The following is a 26,112-nucleotide window of genomic DNA, read 5'->3' on the forward strand; positions in this document are numbered from 1 at the left end:
ATATATTTTCTGGGTGGAAAAACTCTCTTTTCCAATATATTAAAATACCACACCACCATAAAACTAATCACAAAACTTTAAGAAACATGTGTTGTAGAACAGATTGACCAGGGCTGGAGGGTTCAGAGACTGTCCAGGAAGACTCAGAGAAGCTGAACTTAGGACAGAGATCTAAAGGGTAAGCAGGGATTGACTGGCTAGAAGGACTGCATGTGTATAGGTTTGTCCATAGGAGGAAGGAAGTTGGTAACTTTGAGAGAACAAAGTGTTTCTGGGGGGCAAAAGCAGTGGGAAAAGTTGTTAACGATGAAGCTGTTGAGGAAGGCAAAGGTGACATTGTGTAGGACCCTAATAGACATGTTATGACCAAACAGACATATTTGGTCTTTGGCCTAAAAGTAAATGAAAATTGTTAATGATTTTAACTGGGAAAAGAACCTAACCACATGTGATTTTCTAAATGATCCTTAAAAGAGAATGAGTTAAGGGAGTGTAAAGAAGATGCTGTAAGACCAGAGACTATTTTTAAAATTAGTTCCTTTCCAACAACAAAATCAGTACTAATTATACTGTAGATAGATGAGAGCTGGGTGCTTCTCAGGTGCCAAACACTAGGCACCTTTATGTATTATCCCACTGAATCTTCACAAAATGATAAGCCTCACTTTAAAGGTGAAAAAGATGACTGAGATTAAAAAATTCAAATCTAGGCAATCTGCATCCAGATGGAAAAGGTCAGTTTTCATTCCAATCCCAAAGAAAGGCAATGCCAAAGAATGCTCAAACTACAGCACAATTGCACTCATCTCACATGCTAGTAAAGTAATGCTCAAAATTCTCCAAGCCAGGCTTCAGCAGTACGCGAACCGAGAACTTCCTTATGTTCAGCTGGTTTTAGAAAAGGCAGAGGAACCAGAGATCAAATTGCTAACATCTGCTGGATCATGAAAAAAGCAAGAGAGTTCCAGAAAAAACATCTATTTCTGCTTTATTGACTATGCCAAAGCCTTTGACTGTGTGGATCACAATCAACTGTGGGAAATTCTGAAAGAGATGGGAATACCAGACCACCTGACCTGCCTCTTGAGAAATCTGTATTCAGGTCAGGAAGCAACAGTTAGAACTGGACATGGAACAACAGACTGGTTGCAAATAGGAAAAGGAGTACGTCAAGGCTGTATATTGTCACCCTGCTTATTTAACTTCTATGCAGAGTACATCATGAGAAACACTGGACTGGAAGAAGCACAAGCTGGAATCAAGATTGCCAGGAGAAATATCAATAACCTCAGATATGCAGATGACACCACCCTTATAGCAGAAAGTGAAAAGGAACTCAAAAGCCTCTTGATGAAAGTGAAAGTGGAGAATGAGAAAGTTGGCTTAAAGCTCAACATTCAGAAAACGAAGATCATGGCATCCGGTCTCATCACTTCATGAAAAATAGATGGGGAAACAGTGGAAACAGTGTCAGACTTTATTTTTCTGGGCTCCAAAATCACTGCAGATGGTGACTGCAGCCATGAAATTAAAAGACGCTTACTCCTTGGAAGGAAAGTTATGACCAACCTAGATAGCATATTGAAAAGCAGAGACATTAATTTGCCAGCAAAGGTTCGTCTAGTCAAGGCTATGGTTTTTCCAGTGGTCATGTATGGATGTGAGAGTTGGACTGTGAAGAAGGCTGAGCGCCTAAGAATTGATGCTTTTGAACTGTGGTGTTGGAGAAGACTCTTGAAAGTCCCTTGGACTGCAAGGAGATCCAACCAGTCCATTTTGAAGGAGATCAGCCCTGGGATTTCTTTGGAAGGAATGATGCTAAAGCTGAAAGTCTAGTACTTTGGCCACCTCATGTGAAGAGTTGACTCATTGGAAAAGACTCTGATGCTGGGAGGGATTGGGGGCAGGAGGAGAAGGGGACGCCAGAGGATGAGATGGCTGGATGGCATCACTGACTCGATGGACGTGAGTCTGAGTGAACTCCGGGAGTTGGTGATGGACAGGGAGGCCTGGCGTGCTGCAATTCATGGGGTCACAAGAGTCAAACACCACTGAGCCACTGATCTGATCTGAATATGCTTGGCAGGTTCATTGTGTTTTTTTTTTTCTTTTCAAGTCAAAGAAAACTCATTCCAAAAGATAACTTTATTTCCTCATGCCCTTGTAATTAATAGCAGGGATGTGAAAATGGTTATAAAGAATTAAAAATAGAAACTGTAGAAAACAGTTTTTCTTCATGTAACTTTTAAAACGTCTAGAATGTAAACCTAATTAGATCTAATAGAAGATTAATGTGTAACTTGGCAAGCTTTACTTTCTTCTGCCTTATCAATTTAAAAAGAGAATACTTTATATCAGTATTAGTAATGATCTATGTTTGTAATAGAGAGTATTTTCTCATATTTATTTCAAACTACTAAATTGAATGATTTTACATATTAATTTATCAATTTCATTATTCTTTATGTTTAGCTAATCCTTGTAGATACAATATTAAAAGATAATCATATTCCATGTTGTGTTGAACATTTACCTATCTGAAAATGAAAACATTTACTTTGTACAAAATCATTTTATATCACTATCTGTTCATTGTTTCCAATCCATTCAGTATAGATTATAGGTATAGTTTCCTTCCAAGTTAAAACAGAATGTTAGAGGAAATCTAACATTTTGTGAGCAAAATGATTCTTCATCATAAATTCCTTATATCATAAAATATTTAAAAGTACCAGAATATACCACTTTACCATTTTAACTACAATCTATAAACACAGGATGTGAAATCTCAGAGGTGTTCTTGTTTAATATCAACAATTGAAAAGTGAACCACAACATCTGCTGTTTGGGAATTTTCTCCCCATGATGTCTATTTCAATTTTTAAACTGAGTTGTGTCAGGGCTGGGATTTTTCTTTTAAGATGTAGACTCTTTCCTCCCTTTTCATTTTGGGCTGTGTGATGCTATGAATTTATATTTGACTACTAGAAACTAGTGGAAGGAAAATGCAGATACATACATTGAGAGAAGTTAATAATAGAGTTTGGCAAAATTCTTTACTAAGAGCCAAGTATTTTTCAATTTATTTAATAGTTCTAGCAGCAATCCAACTCTATAGCATGATGACTCAATTTCTGGAAGTGTTCCTAATACAATTTTCACACACACACAAAACCATCAGATCTTCTGTTTAAAACGATACAAAAATATGTAGAAAAAATAGGATAACACAACTAAGAAAAACATTTTTGTTATAGTTGTATCCGATAATATTATATGTTTGATAGTACATCAACTACAGATAATATTATAATTATCCATGTTCCCCTTCTCCTACTCTATAAGCAATAATTATGATTAAATTTGAGGCTATTCATGTTTTTATATTTAGTACAAACATTATCATAGCAGAGATCTACGTATGTACAATATTTATGATTTTTAATTGAAATACTATTATTTCATAACTATAAAGTATAAAGTGTTCTGCATTTGTTTTGTTTACTCAGTATTAGGTCTGTGAGTCCAATCAAAGTTGGACTCATGTATATAAAAATTGTTCTGGAGTATCTATTTTTGACAGCTATGTAATATTTCATTCCTCAGTCAGTCTCCCATTTCTCTTCTGATAGATGTTGATTTGAAATATTGCAATAAAATAGTTGTATGTCTTTAGGGCACATATAATAAATATTCTTTATAATATTTCCCCAGTATACACTGTAAATGTGAATTTTTTATCATAAGGCATATACATTTTCAAAACCAATACATAATAATACAACATTCTACAGGGTAGTTGTGGTGATTCTGCCAGCTCTCCTTTTTATGTGTCAATATCTAGTTGTTTTTTTCTTGATATTGCATTTTCCAGTTTTTTCTATTAAGCTTTTTTATATAGATGAGTCTGAAAAATATAAAAATAAAAAGTAATAAAGAATTATATTTAACTTTGTAATAAGAAATTGGATATTTATCTTTATCTAGACACACTGGGTATACTCATCCAGGGTAACTGTTTTAATACAATCTAATGTGCTTTGAATTTGGGCTTCCCTGGTGGCTCAGAGGTAAAAGAATCTGCTTGCCAATGAGGAGACCCAGGTTCGGTCCCTGGGTCGGGAAGACACCCTAGATGGTTGCCTACTCCAGTATTCTTGCCCAGGAAATCCCATGGACAGAGGAGTCTGGCAGGCTACAGTCCATAGGGTCTCAAAGAGACACTACGTAGCAGCTAAACAACAACAACAACATGCTAAGTAAGTGAAGTCACTCAGTTGAGTCTGACTCTTTGCGACCCTATGGACTGTAGCCTACCAGGCTCCTCTGTCCATGGGATTTTCCAGGCATGAGTACTGGAGTGGGTTGCCATTGCCTTCTCCAGGGGATCTTCCTGACTCAGGGATCAATCCCGGGTCTCCATTGCGGGCAGACGCTTTACCCTCTGAGCCACCAGGGAAGCCAACAACATGCTGCTGCTGCTACTGCTGCTAAGTCGCTTCAGTCGTGTCCAACTCTGCGACCCCATAGACGGCAGCCCACCAGGCTTCCCCGTCCCTGGGATTCTCTAGGCAAGAACACTGGAGTGGGTTGCCATTTCCTTCAATGCATGAAAGTGAAAAGTGAAAGTGAAGTTGCTCAGTCGTGTCCGACTCTAGCGACCCCATGGACTGCAGCCTACCAGGCTTCTCCGTCCATGGGATTTTCAAGGCAAAAGTACTGGAGTGGGGTGCCATTGCCTTCTCCGCTAATGACTCCTAAATTTATATCTCAACTCTAGGCTTCCAAATAAGCTCCAGACTTATATAAATAATAAACTATTGTACTATCAACCTGAACGTCTACTAGCATCTTGGACTTTATCATCCAAATATCAGACTTGTTCTCCCCAAACCCACTCCTTTCAACAGTCTTCTTCATCACAGTCAGTGAGAACCCCAACCTTCCAACCTCGGCCTTTGCTGTTATTAACTCTTCTTATTTTCTTGTATCCCACATGAAATTAATCAGCAAGCCCTGCTGTCTCTATTTTCAAAATACCATAGGTTTAATATTCAACCACATTTTATTATCTTCACCTTCACCACTGTCACAATCCACTGCTAAGGAAAACATCTCTCCCCTGATTGTTGCGATGGATTTCTAAATTATCTTGTTGCCTCCATCTTTGCCAGCTAATAGTCTATTCTCAAAATTGTTGTGGTCTACTAACACATAATTCACATTATGTTATTCGTGTTCTTAGGATCCTCCAACTACCCTAGTTAAAATCCAGTCTTTGCATGACATTCAAGATCCTATTTGATCATGACTCTATTACTTTTCAGACTTCTTCTGCTACATATTTCTCTGCCTTTCTACAGCCATATTGCCATCTTCTCTGTTTGTAAAATACAAGAAACTTCCCCTATGTATACCTTGAGGTAGTACACTTCTTCCAGACATATACAATATCTACTTTGAAGTTCAACTTAGGTCTTCATTCAAAAGCTACTTCAGAGGTGATTTTCAGCCTTTCTATCAAAAATTTCAATAATCTTTCCATGAAACACACCCAGAATATTCTACTTCCCTTTTCTGCAATATCTTTTTCTCCTTAACACTAATCAATAGATAATATGCAATATAACCAATGTGTTGCAGTTCATTGGTTTCAAAGAGTCAGACATGACTTAGTAATTGAACACAGCAACAACATATTTGGTTGATTCCTTAGCTCTTAGCACAGCACCAATTACATGAAAGATACATTCAGTATTTCTTAATTTTATGAAAAATATATCTAGTGAATGTTAGTTTTAACATAAGTTATGCACTATGTCACATTGTTTAAATATATAAATTAAAAATTATTTGCCAATTATAAATGTTGAAATACTTTAAAAATGAGTTTCTGAAGAGATAGCTTTACAGTATCTCTAAAACATGATTTTTAACACAGTTTCCATTTAAGAAGTATCAGGTTGCTTTTTTGGTTACTTTTTTATCAATTTATATAGCTAGTAAAATAAAAAAGATGCCACCATCTTCCTTTTTGGATATAGTGAAAAACAAATTTTGTGTGTTAAAATAAATATTTAACTACAGAAACATTCATATCTTTTCAAAAGGCTGTTAGACAATATCCAACTCCATCAACTGTGTCTGTGACACATTAGGCAAAGGATATCTTTTACGATGTAAATAAGACATATATTATTACAATTCCTTTATTTTCTGAAGAATTCTTATTCAAATACATATATACACATGATATACAAATCTGGCAATGTACCAACTTTTTGCTAGCCAGAAGTAATACAAAATGAACTATATGTACATATACATATATTTCAAATATTTAAATGCTTTACATAAATTTAGAACACATTACTGAGAAATAGATGCAAGTTGAATTTATTTGAGAATGAAATCACTTAAAATCCTGCTATGAGACAATCATTAGAGCATAGTAAGCTGTGGTCTTTGCTTCAGTTTTGCTCACAGTACCTAACTCATTATAAATTTATCCATATTTTCTCTAATTTAATAACATTCACTTGTCCCCATCATCTCCTACCTCTAAAATAAGTGAACCACAAACTTTTGATTGTGATCTTGCAGCCATAGAAAATTTGGAAAATATAATCACAATTTAAAATTAACTCTTTGTCTTTAGGTTGAAAAAAATGCTTTCAATTGCATACTTTTTTCTTAACCACAGGTGATATTTCATAAGTTTAAAGGACTGTTTCAAAAAAAGGAAGGTACTTTCAAATAATTTTCCATGCCTTCATTCAGCAGGTAACCCAAACCTTCATAATCCCCAAATGCTGCACTTCAAAGTTATGCTTAGGAAAAAAATATTGAAAAGAACAGCCTCTCTTTCCAGTTGATTTAAAACATCACTAGCTTATTTTCAGTACACATATGGAGTTACTTTTAAAAAGAAATCTTGGAATATTGCCAGACTACATACAGGAAAGTCTTTTCTCCAGAGAGAGCTAAAATTCATTATCTGAGCTTTGGGACACCCATGTTCCTTCAAAATTTGGACACATCTTTGTTCCTCCATGATTAGTGATAGGAGTTTGACTTAAAATAAGAGACTACTCAATGTGTAACTAGAGTGTGCAGAAACCAAAGAATTGCTATGTTTTGAATTGAAACTGATTAATAATTATACACTTTAATAAAATATTAGTTCCATGGTGTGATAGCTTTGAAAAAAAAACTAGAGTATTTTTTATCTGAACTTGTTTACAAACATAAGACATTATGTATTTATAAGTAACAGGAAGTTGAAGTTTGGGCACTTTATGTTATTTCTCTTCTTAAATGGTTGGCTTCTTTTATTTAAATCTATCTGATTGGTTTTTTTAAGAAGAAAATCCCTAAATCCTACGAATCTAAAGACAGTATAATTATTTTGTTATTGTTGTTAAGTGGTCTTTTACAGCAATAAATGTTTAAGAAATTAGGTCTATTTGTGATCCATAAAATAAATCCAGCAAAGTGGACAACAGGGTTACAAATTAAAAGGAAAAAAAAAGCAAAGTTAACATAGTGATTTCAGTAATAATCTGTAACATTGCACCGTGAAATACTACATAGTGATAATTATTTTCTAGATTACTCATATAAGTATTTTTTCTAACACATGGGATACATTTCATTTCTTTCTTTGGTGAAATGGTAAAATAAAATCTGCATAATTGATGCTGAAGAACCAATAATACAAATCAAAATTAATATATATTAATGTAATAAAATTAATTAGCACAGACATGTTGTCTCTAAAGTACACAATACTAACCTATGCAGTGGATTCATACAATAAAGAAGATGTTAAGAGACTATTGTTAAAATGTCAGTCTTACACATAAGAAAAAAATAAGCGAATTTTGTTGCATGCTGAATACAGAAGCTAAGGGACTTGCTTATTCCCATTTTTAGTCACTGGGAAACAAATATGCAGAATTTTAGAAACTACTTGAAGGAAGAAAAAGCTTTGGCAGGCTGGAAGTTCATTTTATATCACAGTTGAGCATTACATATCAGAGGAGTTTTTAACCACTGTGATTTTGTCCACAAAGAAGGTCTGGACACTTTCTGTATCTGCATAATTTGATGGACTTAGGTATTCTGAGCTTAATGATGAATTATTTCAAATGGAACCAAGTGTAAGTTCTATTTAAAAGAGTAATGGTAGGGCTGGGCAGGATTACTTCTGTGAAATGAATTAGAACACTATGAACTGCCATATATCAGTGATAAGTCTAGCATATTTCAGTACTGCTGCTATTGGAGAAATGAGTCTGAATCACTTGAGCATCACAAATCCTAGGCCATATTTTTATTTCTAGTCGTACCCTTTGTGCTGCTTCCAAATACACAGCTCTAGCTGATTTCAAAGGCAGTAGATGAGAGATAAAGAAGAGTAAGGATTGTTCTACCTCAGCAATTCACGATCCCTCTAAGGCCACTGATTTTGAAAGAATATGGAGACTTTGGTGTCTCAGCAGAATAGAAGCAGCTACTCTTTTCTCTTCCACTCCCGTGAGGCAGCACAAACATTTATCCAGTTTACCATAGCAAATGATTCTCCATGTCCAGAATATTACAACACTCTTCCTCTCTTCACTCCAAGGAGTCATAAAACCTAAATTAAACATAACTGTCCAAGTAATTATTTTTAGCTATGTTAACAAGTCAACAAGGGAAATAAATGGAGCCATTTGATTTGAATAATTTTATAATATGAAAAATCATAATTTGTAACATTTACACATTGCTTATTAACTTTTAAATTCTTATTTAAAAAATATTTTATGGGCCTAGTGTAGAGCTATATAGTATATTACTAAAATGTATGTTCCTCATTCTAAAATCCTTAAAACTTTCTAAGTAATACTTCTTTCATGTTTCTTATGGATTAATCCCATTTCTCCTTTGAAATTATTCTTCATTTCCATTTATATACATTTAAAAGATGTTTAATTATAATATTTCAGTAATATGTTTCAGTGTTCAAATTACTTATAACTTATCTACATAGTTATGCTAATATTTGATGAAATGGATAAATATTTACAGTTTTATGAACTCCATTAATTAAAATATCATTTCATTGAAAAGCAGACACTAAAAGCTACTGAAAGGAATACACTTTTAGGTTAAGAAACTTTAGATATATGTACTAAAAATATCTAATATTTATTGAATACTTACCAGATTTCACTCACTATACTGTTATTATATGCATCATCTCATTTAATCATTGCACAGCCCTATGAGTTAGCATTATTTTGACCCATTTTAAAGATATTAAAACGAAGAATTACAGAAGGTAAGTAAATTGCTCCAGATGGCAGATGAGGAAGACTTGAAGTTTGGATGCAGATATCGGAATTGAGAATTCTTTTTTTGACAATGTTTTATTATTATTCTGGGCTTCCCTGATAGCTCAGCTGGTAAAGACTCTACCTGCAATGCAGGAGACCTGGGTTTGATCCCTGGGTTGGGAAGATCCCTGGAGAAGGGAAAGACTACCAACTCTGGCCTAGAGATTTCCATAGACTGTATAGTCCATGGGGTGGCAAAGAGCTGGAAAGAGTCTCAAAGAGTGGGAAATATTATTCTGGTGACACATGTTCTGGGCTAGAAGAATTCCAAGATACAGTTTCTAGTTAGATTGAGTTTTAGGATTATGGTTGTTCAATAAGGGCTTGTAAATTGAATGCATAAAATATATACTATTTTGAAAACATAGAGTCTACTTTGTGTGTCAGCTATGTGTTGAGTGCAAACTAAAATAAGTAATACATGGCCCTAACCAAAAGGACCACTAAAAAACAGAGAAATACACTTTTTCTGCAAAGGGCCAGGTAGTAAGTATCTTAAACTTTGGGGGGCCACATAGTTTCTCAAAGCTAATTCACTGTCAATTTTTAGCATGGAATTTGCTACAGAGAATATAAATGCATAAGCATTGTTATAGTCCAATGAATCTTTATTAAGAATACTGAAATTGACATTTCATATCATGTCAATAAATATTATTAATCTTATTATTATTTTCATCAATTTAAATGTAAAAATACAGCCTAGCTCATTGGATGAACTTGGTCAGTCATCCAATGAGTCACTAGCCATACATACCTACTAAGCACTAAAGTTTGCTTGTGTGTGAGTGCTCAGTAGCTTCAGTCATGTCCAACTCTTTGTAACCCTATGGACTGTAGCCTGCCAGGCTCCTCTTTCCATGGGTTTCTCCAGGAAAGAATACAAAAGGGCTGTCATGCCCTCCTCCAGGGGATCTTCCCAACCCAGTGATCGAACCAGTGTCTCATGCATGTCCTGCATTACAGGCAGATTCTTTACCACTGAGACACTGAGGAAGGCCAAGCAGTTAAGTTTAAGTAACTCAAATGGAAATATACTGTAAGTGTAAAATATACACCAGATTTTAAAAAGACTTAGTATAACTTTTAAAAAATAATTTTATTTTGAAATAATAAGCTTTTGATATGATTGCATATATTACTAAAATTAAGTTCATCTGTTTTATTTTTCCCTTTTTCTTAACAGAAATTCTAGAAATTTTAAAATTACACATGTCGATCACATTATAATTCTCTATATTACTAAAATGTTACTTTCAGTTCAGTTGCTCAGTCGTGTCCGACTCCTTGCAAACCCATGAAACAAAGCATGCCAGGCTTCCCTGTCCATCACCAACTCCCGGAGTTTACCCAAATCCATGTTCATTGAATCAGTGATGCCATCTAACCATCTCATTCCCTGAAGTCCCCTTCTCCACAGCCCTCAATCTTTCCGTGAATCAGGGTCTTTTCAAATGAGTCAGCTCTTCACATGAGGTGGCCAAAGTATTGGAGTTTCAGCTTCAACATCAGTCCTTCCAATGAACACTCAGGACTGATCTCCTTTAGGATAGACTGCTTGGACTTCCTTGCAGTCCAAGGGACTCTCAAGATTCTTCTTCAACACCACAGTTCAAAAGCATCAATTCTTCAGCACTCAGCTTTCTTTATAGTCCAAACCTCACATCCATACATGACCACTGGAAAAACCATAGCCTTGACTAGAAGGACCTTTGTTGACAAAGTAATGTCTCTGCTTTTTAATATGCTGTCCAGGTTGGTCATAACTTTATTCCCAAGAAGTAAGGGTCTCTTAATTTCATGGCTGCAATCACCATCTGCAGTGGTTTTGGAGCCCAAAAGAATAAAGTCTGACACTGTTTCCACTGTTTCCCCATCTATTTGCCATGAAGTGATGGGACCAGATGCCATGATCTTTGTTTTCTGAATGTTGAGCTTTAAGCCAACTTTTTCACTCTCCTCTTTCACTTTCACCAAGAGGCTCTTTAGTTATTCTTCACTTTCTGCCATAAGGGTGGTGTCATCTGCATATCTGAGGTTATTGATATTTCTCCTGGTAATCCTGATTCCAGCTTGTGCTTCCTCCAGCCCAGCGTTTCTCATGATGTACTCTGCATATAAGTTAAATAAGCAGGGTGACAATATACAGCCTTGATATACTCCTTTTCCTATTTGGAACCAGTCTGTTGTTCCATGTCCATTTCTAACTGTTGCTTCCTAACCTGCATACAGGTTTCTCAAGAGGCAGGTCAGGTGGTCTGGTATTCCCATCACTTTCAGATTTTTCCACAGTTTATTGTGATCCACACAGTCAAAGGTTTTGGCATAGTCAATAAAGCAGAAATATATATTTTTCTGGAACTCTTTTGATTTTTTTTGATGATCCAGCAGATGTTGGCAATTTGATCTTTGTTTCCTTTGCCTTTTCTAAAACCGGCTTAATATGTGGACGTTCGTGGTTCACGTATTGCTGACAGAATGTGGTCCACTGGAGAAGGGAATGGCAAACCACTTCAGTATTCTTGCCTTGAGAACAGTATTAAAAGGCAAAAACATAGGACACTGAAAGAGGAACTCCCCAGGTCAGTAGGTGCCCAATATGCTACTGGAGATCAGTGGAGAAATAACTCCAGAAAGAATGAAGGGATGGAGCCAAAGCAAAAACAACACCCAGCTGTGGGTGTGACTGGTGATAGAAGCAAGGTCCGATGCTGTAAAGAGCAATATTGCATAGGAACCTGGAATGTTAGGTACATGAATTAAGGCAAATTAGACATGGTCAAACAGGAGGTGACAAGAGTGAACATCGACATTTTAGGAGTCAGTGAACTAAGATGGAGTGGAATGGGTGACTTTAACTCAGATGACCATTATATCTACTACTGTGGGCCAGGATCCCTTAGAAGAAATGGAGTAGCCATCATAGTCAACAAGAGAGTCCAAAATGCAGTTCAGTTCAGTTGAGTTGCTCAGTCGTGTCTGACTCTTTGAGACCCCATGAATCGCAGCACGCCAGGCCTCCTTGTCCACCACCAACTCCCAGAGTTCACTCAGACTCACGTCCATCGAGTCAGTGATGCATCCAGCCATCTCATCCTCTGTCATCCCCTTCTTCTCCTGCCCCCAATCCCTCCCAGCATCAGAGTCTTTTCCAATGAGTCAACTCTTCGCATGAGGTAGCCAAAGTACTGGAATTTCAGCTTTAGCATCATTCCTTCCAAAGAAATCCCAGGGCTGATCTCTTTCAGAATGGACTGGTTGGATCTCCTTGCAGTCCAAGGGACTCTCAAGAGTCTTCTCCAACACCACAGCTCAAAAGAATCAATTCTTTAGTGCTCAGCTTTCTTCACAGTCCAACTCTCACATCCATACATGACCACAGGAAAAACCATAGCCTTGACTAGACGGACCTTTGTTGGCAAGGTAGGAGTAAGAGTCTTTAAATTTCACAGCTGCAATCACCATCTGCAGTGATTTTGGAGCCCCCCAAAATAAAGTCTGACACTGTGTCCACTGTTTCCCTATCTATTTGCCATGAAGTGATGGGACCAGATGCCACAATCTTAGTTTTCTGAATGTTGAGCTTTAAGCTAACTTTTTCAGTCTCCTCTTCCACTTTCGTCAAGAGGTTTTTTAGTCCCTCTTCACTTTCTGCCATAAGGGTGGTGTCATCTGCATATCTGAGATTATTGATAGGGGCAGGGGCAGAGGGGAGCTAACCCACACCAGAGGTCAGGGAGCAGCCAATAGGAGCAACCCCATGTCCAAGGAGCAGCAGCTGCATGGGTGCAAGAGGGCCAAGAGGAGCTACTCCACTTTCAAGGTCAGGAGGAGCACTATGAGGAGATACCCCTCATTCAAGGTAAGGAGCAGCAGCTGTTCTTTGCTGGAACAGCCCTGAAGAGATACCTCATGTCCAACGTAAGAGAAACCCAAGTAAGATGGTAAGTGTTGCTAAAGGGCATCAGAGGGCAGACACACTGAAACCATAATCACAGAAAACTAGTCAATCTGATCACATGACCACAGCCTTGTCTAACTCAATTAAACTAAGCCATGCCATGTGGGGCAACTCAAGACAGGTGGGTCATGGTGGAGAGGTCTGACAGAATGTGGTCCACCGGAGAAGGGAATGGCAAACACTTCAGTATTCTTGCCTTGAGAACCCCATGAACATTAGAAAAAGGCAAAATGATAGGATACTGAAAGAGCTCCCCAGGTCGGTAGATGCCCCATATGCTTCTGGAGATCAGTGGAGAAATAACTCCAGAAAGAATGAAGGGATGGAGCCAAAGCAAAAACAATACTCAGTTGTGGGTATGACTGGTGATAGAAGCAAGGTCCAATGCTGTAAAGAGCAATATTGCATAGGAACCTGAAATGTTAGGTCCATGAATCAAGGCAGATTGGAAGTGGTCAAACAGGAGATGGCAAGTGTGAACATCGACATTCTAGGAATCAGAGAACTAAAATGGACTGGAATGGGTGAATTGAACTCAGATAACCATTATATATACTACTGTGGGCAGGAATCCCTTGGAAGAAATGGAGTAGCCATCATGGTCAACAAAAGAGTCCGAAATGCAGTACTTAGATACAATCTCAAAGATGACAGAATGGTCTCTGTTCGTTTCCATGGCAAACCATTCAATATCACAGTAATCCAATTCTATGCCCCAACCAGTAATGCTGAAGAAGCTGAAGTTGAATGGTTCTATGAAGAACTACAAGACCTTTTAGAACTAACACCCAAAATGCAGTACTTGGATGCAATCTCAAAAATGACAGAATGATCTCTGTTCATTTCCAAGGCAAACCATTCAATATCATGGTAATCAAGCCTATGCCCCAACCAGTAATGCTGAAGAAGCTGAAGTTGAACAGTTCTGTGAAGACCTACAAGACCTTCTAGAACTAACATTCAAAAAAGATATCCTTTTCATTATAGGGGACTGGAATGCAAAAGTAGGAAGTCAAGAAATACCTGGAGTAACAGGCAATTTTGGACTTAGACTACAGAATGAAGCAGGGCAAAGACTAACAGAGTTCTGCCAAGAGAACGCACTGGTCATAGCAAATACCCTCTTCCAACAACACAAGAGAAGACTCTACACATGGACATCACCATATGGTCAACACCGATATCAGATTGATTATATTATTTGCAGCCAAAGATGGAGAAGCTCTATATAGTCAGCAAAAACAAGATCAGAAGCTGACTGGCTCAGATCATGAACTCCTTATTGCCAAATTCAGACTTAAATTGAAGAAAGTAGGGAAAACCACTAGACCATTCAGGTATGACCTACATCAAATCCCTTACGATTATACAGTCAAAGTGAGAAATAGTTAAGGGACTAGATCTGATAGACAGAGTGCCTGATGAACTATGGACGAAGGTTCATGATATTGTACAGGAGACAGGAATCAAGACCATCCCCAAGAAAAAGAAATGCAAAAAAGCAAAATGGCTGTCTGAGGAGGCCTTACAAATAGCTGTGAAAAAAAAGGAAGCAAAAAGCAAAGGAGAAAAGGAAAGATATACCCATTTGAATGCAGAGTTCCAAAGAATAGCAAGGAGAGATAAGAAAGCCTTCCTCAGGGAGCAATGCAAAGAAAAATGGAAAACAATAGAATGGGAAAATGTTACTTGAGTTGTAATAATATCTGTAGGTAAACAGACCTCTACCTACATTTGTAGCAATTTTAGGGATTTGTTAGCTATTGAACTAGGATAAAGCGTCATTAAAGAAAATTTTTTAAAGCTCGATCATGCTTTAAAAGTAAAATCAATAGTTTCTGGACAGATAAGGAACCAAGACACTCAAGACACAGATTCCGGTACTATTAGCATAAGTCTGGGGAATTAACAGTTTGTTCATTACTACTAGAAAATAAATTATAATGTAGAAAAAAATGATGAAAGATGATGCTGCATGAGTTAACCAAGATTGGATCATGAAGGATCAGTTTGGCATGCTGAGGATCTTAAACTTTATCTAAAAATGAAGGCACTGACAAATGTTAGGCACTGGTAGGCACTCTGAAGTATTCAGGAAAAGTACTCATTTAATTAGAGGGAGGAAGTAGTCAGAGATAAGTCTCATGCTACCTGCTAATAGCACTGGGTGAACTGAAGTGTCATCTGAAGACAAATGAAATACAGCACTAGAAAATGATGATTTCTTTAGTATGTTTGCAGGTTTATTTATCCCTTTACTTTTTTTGTGGAGATTGGTACTCAGGGTGTTGAGACAATGAAAAAGCATTCAAGTTCAGACATATGGATACTTAGTAGTTGAATGGTAGTTTTTCTGGTATATGGACATTTCAGCTTTGAAACCAACAGGACTAAGTCATAGACTCAGATATTGAAAACTGTAGGAATAGAGATCCAGACATAGGAAACAGACGTGTGGACAACAATTGAGGGCAGGGGGCATCATGCTAAGTGAAGTTAGTCTGACAGAGAAAGACAAATAACCATATGCACTGTCTTGTACATGGAATCTTTTTTACAAAGAAAATTAAAAGAAAGAAGGGAAAATAAAAAATAACCTAATATACAGAAATAAAGATGGTTGCCTCAGGGAGAAGGTGGGGGATGTGGAAATGGGAGAAGTGGTCAAAAGATAAAAGGGAAAAAAGATGCAGTTGATGTGAAATACACATAAAATTTTGGAATCATATTCCAAATATTGAGTTCACATATATACCTTTGTTAAAAAAGAAAAAAATAGCTAACAAAAACGGTACATTTAGATTTATGAGATATGGAAATAAAGTCAGAGCCCAAGAGCTGTTATTATTTGAAAAATCCCTATAATCTTCCAAGCCTCATTCTTACAGAAGAAATAATGATATTCTTCAGTAATTATTTTTCATTAAAAAGCAAAAGAATGAAAATTGGCAGCATGTTTGAAGATAGAGGAGATGATGTGGTCAAATTTAAGTAACTGGATCCCATTATGAATCTATCACTTCTCAAAATCTGCATTAAATTCTCTGCTAACATGTAACGTGTTAATAGAATTACATTGAAAGTAAACATCTCCATGGAGACAAAGGGGGAAGAAGAGTAAGACATGCCTTTGGAGCTACAAAGATATAGCCATAAACCATGCTGCTACTCCTCAAGAAGAAGAAACAAAAGAAATACAAGAAAAAGCTTGTTATTTTGCTCTTCTAACAGCTACCTACCTAACAAGCTAACTAAATCACTATTAATGCCCCTTTATATACTTTCTTTCTGCCTTTTCTGGGGTCACTTTATTGTTTCCTAATTGTTTTCATACTCTTTAGTCTCTCCTCAACATTTATCTGATTTTTAGTCTTCCTTAGAATAAACCTTCTATTTGTCCTGAATCATATATGGCCTTTAGGAGAGAGAGGTCTTTCCACATATACTCTCATATCCAGTGGTTTCTGTAGAAAGAGTTGTTTCAAGGGCAGAGAATTGGAGAGAGAAGGAAGGAGATTCACCGATCAAGCTTTCCAACTTCAATGAATACAATTCTTCTTTCCTTTTTTGAACAAAAGTCAGATTTTATTTGATGAAATAGTTTCACTATTTAGAAACATAGCCAAATATTTCATTCTCTCTTCCAAATACTTACCAACTTAATTGTCTTCCTCTCACCTCTCTTGCAACCTACTCCAGTATTCTGGCTTGGAGAATCCTGTGGGCAGAAAAGCCTGGCCGACTACAGTCCACAGAGTCACAAAAAATCAGGCATGACTGAAGGGACTTAGCATGCATGCACATCTCTTTCAATGAAGTTGTAACATAAGAAAATGGGAGACGTTGTAGAGAAAACAAAAAAATGTAGACGGTTTGAAATGCACAATTTACTATAGGGACAAATGATGAGTTTTGCAACTGTGGGACCGTGGGTCATATCAGGGAAATAAGGAAGGATTATAGTTGGAAGAGGGCTTCCCTGGTGGCACTAGCGCTTAGGAACCCACCTGTCAATGCAGGAGACATAAGAGACAAGGATTCGATCCCTGGGTTGGAAAGATCCCCTGGAGAAGGAAATGGCAACTCCCGCCAGTATTCTCGCCTGAGAAATCTCACGGGCAGAGGAGCCTGGCAGGCTACAGTCATGGGGGTGCAAAGAGTCGGACATGACTTAGTGACTAAACCACCACACCACAGTACTTGAGAGAGAGTTGTAAAGCCACATCTTTGGAGAGAAACTGACAAATGAAGCCATCACCTTCTCCAAAGTAGAGAGGGCTGAAGGCTCCACATCCTTTACCTTAAGTTTTGTGAAAGGGCATTCACAGGCCTCTGGAAAGAATCTGCTCTGGGCCCACTAAACCTAAGTGGGGCCAGGGAGAAAGGATGGTGCCTGACTCACCCTTGGGAAAGCAGTAGGCCAGAAATGGCAGCATTAATAGACCTGCACACCATCATTGTGCCCCACCTAAGAAGAGAGCCTGGGCCACACAGGGACTGCAAAGTCGTTCAGGAGTGACACTGGATTAGAGTCAAGAGGGCTTCAAATGTATCCTCTGGTGATGGACTCTGAATTTTCCACAAATGCCCTCAAAAAGGACAAAGGTCACCTTAATCAACTTCAAGGTCTGGAAGTGTGAAGTCATCTAGAAAATAAAAACTTCAGTTCTATCCCCGACCTCTCCAGCCTTCTCCTACCTCATTGCTGCCATGGGAAAGGGAGGAAATGAATGGGGAGAGCTGACATCATTGAACACGCTCCTTCTAGAAAGACACCCCCAGTTACAACCTTATCATGGTTTAAAGAGGTAATAAGCTTTTAACTTGACTAAAAATAAAATGTTGATGAATATATTGGACTGGATATATTCTAATTGCTAAGTAGAGACTCTAATTTGGCACTTGAAAACACTTTAGGATTTTTATTGTTGAGGTAGCAGCAATTTCAGAGAAACTTTTTATTTTAATCATAGCCCACAAGCAATGTATTTAACATACCATTTATTCAGTGGTTGCTTCAATCACACACACACACACACACACACACACACAGAGGCATTCATTCATACATCATTCACCTTTTGAAGAAAACATTATGTATTTCTATTTTTTCCACAGTTGCACTTTTTACATCTGTTTATTTTCTTCAGAGAAGACATCAAAGTTTTGCAAAGACCAGCTGTATCCTCATTTCTTATATGAAGGAAACTTAGTTCCCAGACTTAATGTCTGTATCAATGGCATTCACCTAGAACTTGGGATGGGGCTGTATCAACACCAAGGTTACATTTAGAATTCTTAAAGGAACAGAACATGACCCTCATCCTCCAGAAGCTCACAAGCAAATGAGAGACGTTTGTGAAATACAAAAAAGAGGTCCAGGAAAGGACTGGATCTATCATTTATTTATTTATTTATTTTCATTTTCTTATTTCCCAAAAGGAAGTAGCAAAAGCTGCTTACCAAAATAAAATATACTGTATTTAACTTCAGTTCACTGTGCTCATTCTGACTGGAGTGATATTTTTCCTTCTCTCTTTCCTGGATGGATCAAAAAGAAAAAAATTTGAGCTTAATTTCTGACAAAAAATGAGGAAGGAAATAATAAATTAGGGCATTTCAAATATATCTTATAGGTCCCTATTAATATCCCAACATGAAAAATTAGATATTCCTTTGCCCCAAACAATATAGAGTTTAACTACAATAGCAATCAAAAGAAGAATAATTGAAACTTTTATGGAAAATTTTCTTCAAAGGCTTGAACAATTTTAATACCCAGTGATAAGTAAAATTTAAATCTAAAAGCATTGTTACATGCTCCTTAATTTTGATTGCCTATACTTTGCAAATCTTGATTTCCTTTTCTAATTTTGTATATATGCAAGCTATTTCCTTGTATTTTCATGTACACATCTCATTTGAATGCAGATTATTTTAGAACTCATGAGAGTGTGCTTTCCAGATTGAGAATAATAGCTCTCTGTCCAATATGATTACACATATTTATTATGACATTTTTTCTAAGCCAATTTTAATAAAAACAAACATTTGCTCACACAGAAGCAGGAGTTGAAGAAGAGATTCCTTTGGGGGTTTATCATAGATTTTTTTTTTGGTTTAAAATATGTCAGAGTCCCTTTTGCCTTTACTGAGGCTATTTGGATATCCTTTTGTTTGGGTTTTTTTGTTGTTGTTCTTGTTGTTGTTTTGGTTTTTCTTTATTTATTTTGTGCCATGCATTTTTTTTGTTTTTTAACTGACAGCAGATTAGTCCAGTCCTGCTTCTATTGCAAGGAGGAATCAGTTCAGGCGCTGAGCTACTCTGGGAAATTTTCGAACAACGAAATAATCTGAGACATCTAATTTTTCAAACCAAAAATTGTTGTTGTTGTTTATGAGCTAAGTCATATCTGACTCTTTTGCAACCCCAGGGACTATAACCTGCCAGGCTCCCCTGTCCATGGGATTTCCCCAGCAGGAATACTGGAGTGGATTGCCATTCCCTTGTTTAGGGGATCTTTGCAACCCAGGGATCAAACCCATGTCTCCTACATTAGCAGGCAGATTCTTTACCACTGAGTCACCAGGGAAGTGAAAGTGTGAATCGCTCAGTCATGGCTGATTCTTTGTGACCCCATGGACTATAGACAGGCAGGCTTCTCTGTACAGGAAATCCTCTAGGCAGGAATACCAGCATGCATTGCCATTCCCTTCTCTATGGGATCTTCCTGACCCAGTTCTCCTACACTGTAGGCAGATTCTTTACTGTCCGAGCCACCAAGAAAACCAATAGCAAAGTCAATATTAGGAATTTGACCTAGAAGTATTTTAATGCTTTGTGTATTAACTGTCCCCTGAGGCTGACTCTGTGTAGTAAACTTAGAAGTGGATTCTGGTAGAGGACACGTTATTTCCAGTCTTCCTCAGAACATCAGCTTTGTAATATAATAAACATTAAACAAAAATCTTAATAGTAGTGTAATTAAAATTATAAGGAAAATAATGTTGAGTTTTGATTCCAAGGAATTTTGATAATTATCTTTATTTAAAATATTATTAGTAATGAAATTGTTTAAGATACTCTCTGGAAATGTCCTCAAGGATATTTTACAGTTTCACTCTTTTTGAGTATGGCTAATGTAAAATTATTAGAACTACCACAAAATGTGCTTTTACCCAAAAATTAGATTTTCCTTTTTAATTAATTTGAGCAGTTTTCATTTAAAAGTTTATTCTGAAAAATCATTTGTCTTTTTTCATATCACACAAACACAAAACCCCACCTACAGAAGATGTTATATCACATTTCTTGTCAGGGACTTCAAAAACATATTGAATATTACAGTAGTGTAGAGAAGATCTTTAAAAATATCAAAATAGCATTTTTTTTGAAATAGTATTATTATATTCCTTACTCTTTTAGTTCATTCACCAAATTTAAGGACCCAGTAGATATGCAAATTCTAGTTGTAAAGGATTTAAAGACAATATCACCTGCCCTCATGTATCTTATATTCTAGAAAAAGATTACAGTAACACTCTTGTAAGAAAGCATTAGAATTACTACACTAGGAGCACTAATTGTGCATTTTATGATCAAATTTTCTCTCTTTTTTCAGTTTTCTCAGTGTTCTTAGTATATCAAAAGTGACCAAACTTCAGTTCAGCTCAGTTCAGTCACTCAGTTATGTCCGACTCTTTGTGACCTCACGAGCTGCAGCACGCCAGGCTACCCTGTCCATCACCCACTCCCAGAGCTTGCTCAAACTCATGTCCATTGAGTCGGTGATGCCATCCAACCATCTCATCCTCTGTCATCCCCTTCTCCTACTGCCTTCAGTCTTTCCCAGCATCAGAGCCCTTTCCAATGAGTCAGTTCTTTGCATCAGGTGGCCAAAGCATCAGAGTTTCAGCTTCAGCATCAGTCCTTCCAATGAATATTCAGGATTGATTTCCTTCAGGATTGACTGATTTGATCTCCTTGCAATCCAAGGGACTCTCAAGAGTCTTCTCCAATACCACAGTTTGAAAGCATCAATTCTTCAGTGCTCAGCTTTCTTTATGGCCCAACTCTTACATCCATACATGACAACTGGAAAAACCATAGCTTTGACTAGACGGACCTTCGTCAGCAAAGTAATATCTTTGTTCTTTAATATGCTGTCTAGGTTGGTCATATCTTTTCTTCCAAGGGGCAAACATCTTTTAATACTTTAATGTATTAATTTTTCATCTAGAATATGAAAGAAAGAACTTGGAAACAAATACATTTTCCTTTGTATACATATCCTACCTAAACCGAAAGAAAGTCTTAATACTCATTTTAAAGTACCTGAGAAGTCAGCTTTTCACAGGCTTGAAAATATATGTTGAAATACAGCTGTGCTGGTGGGCATGCCTGTAATATAATTTCTTTGACTTCTCTTTGAGAAAAAGAAGCCTTTTTTTTTTTTCCAAAGGCACTTCATGTAGCACGTTAATTCAGCATTAATTATAGAACATGTCAAACTGTATTTCAGTCAAAGGCCCCCTGTAAGTCTCCAGAGCTTTCTTAATGACAGTAATTATAGGTCATAAAAAGAGTCGTCTAAAATTAACATTTCTCTCATGTCTTAATAGGAAAATGTAAATGGCTGCACCGTACAGATGTTTTGATTAGTAAAATTTACACTTCCTTTTTTGTTTCAATGCTTGTCAAACTTCACAGTGTTAAACATAAGGTGCTGCCTTTCTCACATTCCTGAATAGACGAAGGTGCATCAAAGCAGTTGTAGGAGTTCTTCAAATGCTATGCCTTATTATTTTGTGCTGCAATTAAACAAAAATAAATCAACAGTTTCTTCTGCCATAAATGAAAGGATCCTTTAAAAGACAGAACAAACTGACTTTTTTTTTTTCGCTTTTGAAAATTTTCACGAAAAAAGATTAAAGAACTGTATTGGACACAAGCTTATAAAATGCTTTATTCCAACATGGAAAAACATCTTGCCTACTTATATATTTAAGTCTCCTGGTAAGCCATATTTTATCATATACCATCAGAAAGAATACATGAAACCTGCTCTACTCTGAACTGTCAAAATTTACTTACTAGAAAATGAGAATGGAAACATCCTGGTTTAAACAATGTTAATATCATCAAACATCCAGGGAAATATAACAAATTAAAAGAGAATCACTTCAAAGTATAAAAGGCCTACACCTTAAGTAATAATAAATCTAATACTTGACATTCATCTCCCTGGAAAGTAAAATTAGATAAACTTTTGCAAGGGCATTCAGAACAGCCAATCCAGTTTATTAATAATTTCCTGTTTTCATATTGGAAGCTCATATTATCTGGTCGCAGCCACAGTAGACCTCCACAGATATTTAATAAAGCTGCCTTCAGTAATCCTCTCTGATTACCTATAACCTCCCAGCTATAACACACACTGTGCTGCAGCTTCACAGAAGGACAGCACACTGTCACCAGCTATGATGTTTGACAGCTTATTCTGCTGCATCAAGCTGGCACAAAATTACTTTTTCCAAATCCATCCCTAGTTAATAACCAAAAGTAATAATGGTATTCAGCATGTGTAATACTCTGAGAAGGCAAAATGAGGCAACAGAAGGGGGGAAAAAAAAGATTAAAGAGTGACTATTATGGAAGGGAGATGAAAAACGGAATCTTGTAACATACAACGTTTCAATTATAATGCCATGTGGAGAGTTCTACGTATCACCCTACAAAATCCACACTGCAGGACCAAGAAACATGGAAGAGATTTCCTATTGTACTTACACTATGTGTATGATTTTTCTCGTTCATACCGAGCAACATGGAGAATTTTCTTTCTAAATTATTCTGAGGCATTCTCTTGGGAGCAAGAAATGACTTACCTTTAGTGGAAAATGTCTAGTTAATAGAATGTATTGCTTTGATCTCATCTTAAAGTTTGCAAGAGTAATAAGCTATTTTGCTTATAGAATAGAGCAGACTAAACTTAATCCAAATTTACAAGCATACCAAACCCAATTCAACCTTTCTTTCTTTTTTGAAGATGAAACAGCAAATTAAAAGTCTGAACTGTCAAATGAAAAAATGGATTTGTTTCATCATCTAGGCAGAATCCAGTACATTACATTTGTCTTCATTACAGGTGGGTGAATGACCTTGGTAGAAGGTCAAATATGACAGTGACAATTAATAGGGAAAAAAAATCCTTGTCTCCTTCCTTTCTTCTTTTCTTCTTTCCTTCCATTCCTCCCAATTTCTATTTCTTTCTTTATTCTTTTTTCCATTAATTCCTCTTTCTTTGTTTTCCCTTCTTTTCCTTTGCAAATCTCCCCACTTTTCCTTCCCTTCCTTCTTCTTCCTACAATGTTTTTCAGAAAAGCTTCATATACTTTTCATTTTCTAGGTGGCTAACTATACGCAGAATATAGAAATATATTTTGAATGAGCACAGATGTAATGAAGTCATAACCAAGTTAAATATTTCATCAAAAACTAAAAAAATTCCCATATGTGTTTATATTTATATGCAGAGATTAAAGGTGTTTCTCACTTATATGTGTTTTTTTATATTGGATATAATTGGAATACATAATCAATACCTTTAGCATCTGTTATGGCCTTCAAAGCAGCTTTCTTCCTGTGGTTGACATTCTCCTAGATAACATGAACATGTACCCAAGTGTTCGTGACAGAAATGGGACTATGATTTTTGATACTTTCCTCTTCTCCTGTCTATAACTAATTGTCCACTCAGTGCTACTGTTAAAATGTCTTTTGAATCCAACCATTTACTTCTCTATATCCTCTGGCAACATCAGCCAAAGCCAAGATCAGAGCCAAAGATTGTACCTAGTAGTAGCAGTTTAGTCACCAAGTCGTATCTGACTCTTGCGACCCCATGGACTGTAGCCAGACAGGTTCCTCTGTCCCTCTGTCCATGGATTCTTCAGGCAAGAACGCTGGAGTGGGTTGTCATTTCCTTCTCCAGGGGATCTTCCCAACCCAGGAATCAAAACCAGGTCTCCTGAATTGCAGGCAGATACTGACTAAGCTATGAGGGAAGATTGTACCTAGATGTCCCCCAAAGACGTTATGCTCTTGTTTCAGTTTAGACTAAACCAGGACCTCTAAACAAAGCAATCTTTTGATCATATCCCTTCTCTTCCTTGGCTTCCCTGGTGGCTTAGATAGTAAAGAATCCGCATGCAGTGTGGGAGACCTGGGTTCAATCCTTGGGTTGGGAAGATTCCCTGGAGGAGGGCATGGCAACCCACACCAATAATCTTGCCTGGAGAATTTCCATGGATAGAGAATCATGGCTGGCCATGGTCCTTGGAGTTGCAAACAGTCAGACACATCTGAGTGACTAAGCACATGCACTTTTCCTAAAATTCTTCAGGGTTACCCATTGCCTTTAGGATAAAACAGAAATTCTTAATATGCCAGAGGAAATGTATGATTTGGCACCTGCCCACCTGCCTTGCCTTACATCACACCAATGTTCACTCTACCAGGGCCATGCTGGCCTTCTGTCCTGCTCCTAAGACTTACTCTTTGTTTTCCACTTTGGAGAAATCCCCCCATCCTACTCATGTGATTTTCTCCTAGTCATTTTTAGGTTTCAGTTTCAATATTACTTCTTTAAGGAAACTTCCTCTGATAGTCCAGGCTATTTTACCCCTCTCCTATGTTTGCTTTCATAGATCCTTCATAGAAATAATTATGTATCTTCTTAAGTATATCATTCATTTAATGCTTGTATCTGTCTGTCAGTAGAATTTAGGCAGGAAGAGCTCTTGTTCTTGCCTATGTGCAAAGTTCTTACTACAGTGCTTTACACTTAGTAGTTTCTCAATAAATATGCATTTAATGAATTCATTGACTATATGCATTTTCTCTCACAAAGAGATCATTCACTGGATAATTCTAAAATAAGAAAATTATTGTACAAGAGTATTTTTGCATAAGATTGTCCTCGGATTGGATTCCCCAGAAATAGACTTAAGAAAAGGATCTGTATGCAAGTGATAAATTAAGAAGTGTTCCCAGGATAAACTAGTAAGGAACTGAGAGGAACAGAATAAAGACAGGGAGAATGGGGAAAACAAGCAAGGAAGTGATTTCAGGTTGTCTTTTTCTTAGAGGCTAGCTTCAGTCTGATCTTGCAAAGGATCTCTGAAGTGCAAATTATACCTCAGTGTTGTTTGTCTTGAGGGAAGTTAGTGTGGAGTGCTGTAAACTCAGACCCTCACTTCCAGGTCTCTCTGCATCCATATAGAAAGTGACTCCAGTAGAAGGAGGGAAATTCTCTAATAAAGCATAGTCCATGTGGGCTGTTGGGAGCAAAGACACCCAAGGCCAGGGAAATGGGGCAGAGAAATGGCAAAAGGTTTTTGAGCCATAGCAGCATCAGTAGCTATCATTGTCTATAAACAGAGTATTTTTGGACTCATTTTTTAAAAGATGTGAAGTGAGATGTTACTGTGTTGGTGAAAAGCAAATCACATAAGCTCTGCTAAACTTCCTTTAAAATATATCCCATCATCTTATCTCTTAAAATGTCTTTTCCTCTCTTGTGGAGGAAACATTCTGATTTTCTATTCTTTTTTATAAACATTTAAGTAGTATTTTAATATGACATCCCCAAAGGCTGTTATCCACAAATTAACCTTTTTTTTTTCTTGGTTTCAAAGTTATCATCATGGTTTACAAAAAGAAAAGGAAAGAAAAAGAAAAAGCTAGTTACACATCTGAGGGATCCT

General features: G+C 36.9%; 1 long non-coding RNA gene across 2 annotated transcripts in view; it reads right to left on the reverse strand.

Annotated features, from left to right (window-relative positions):
* Positions 1–3,039: 3,039 nt before the first annotated feature.
* The window catches only part of LOC147359326 (uncharacterized), a 90,136-nt gene continuing 67,063 nt past the window's right edge, over positions 3,040–26,112 (reverse strand). Inside the window, exons 3-4 of one of the 2 annotated variants that reach the window (XR_015140246.1) lie at positions 18,808–18,885; positions 3,040–3,907 (exon numbers count right to left, since the gene is read on the reverse strand). This is a non-coding gene — a long non-coding RNA (uncharacterized LOC147359326). The remainder of the gene's footprint in view (positions 3,908–18,807; positions 18,886–26,112) is intronic. The other variant, XR_015140247.1, reaches the window with a different exon arrangement.

This window comes from Bos grunniens, chromosome 14 (genome assembly GCF_055505025.1).
Source record: "Bos grunniens cultivar Pamir isolate PY7600 chromosome 14, Bosgru_T2T1.0, whole genome shotgun sequence".
NCBI lineage: Eukaryota > Metazoa > Chordata > Mammalia > Artiodactyla > Bovidae > Bos > Bos grunniens.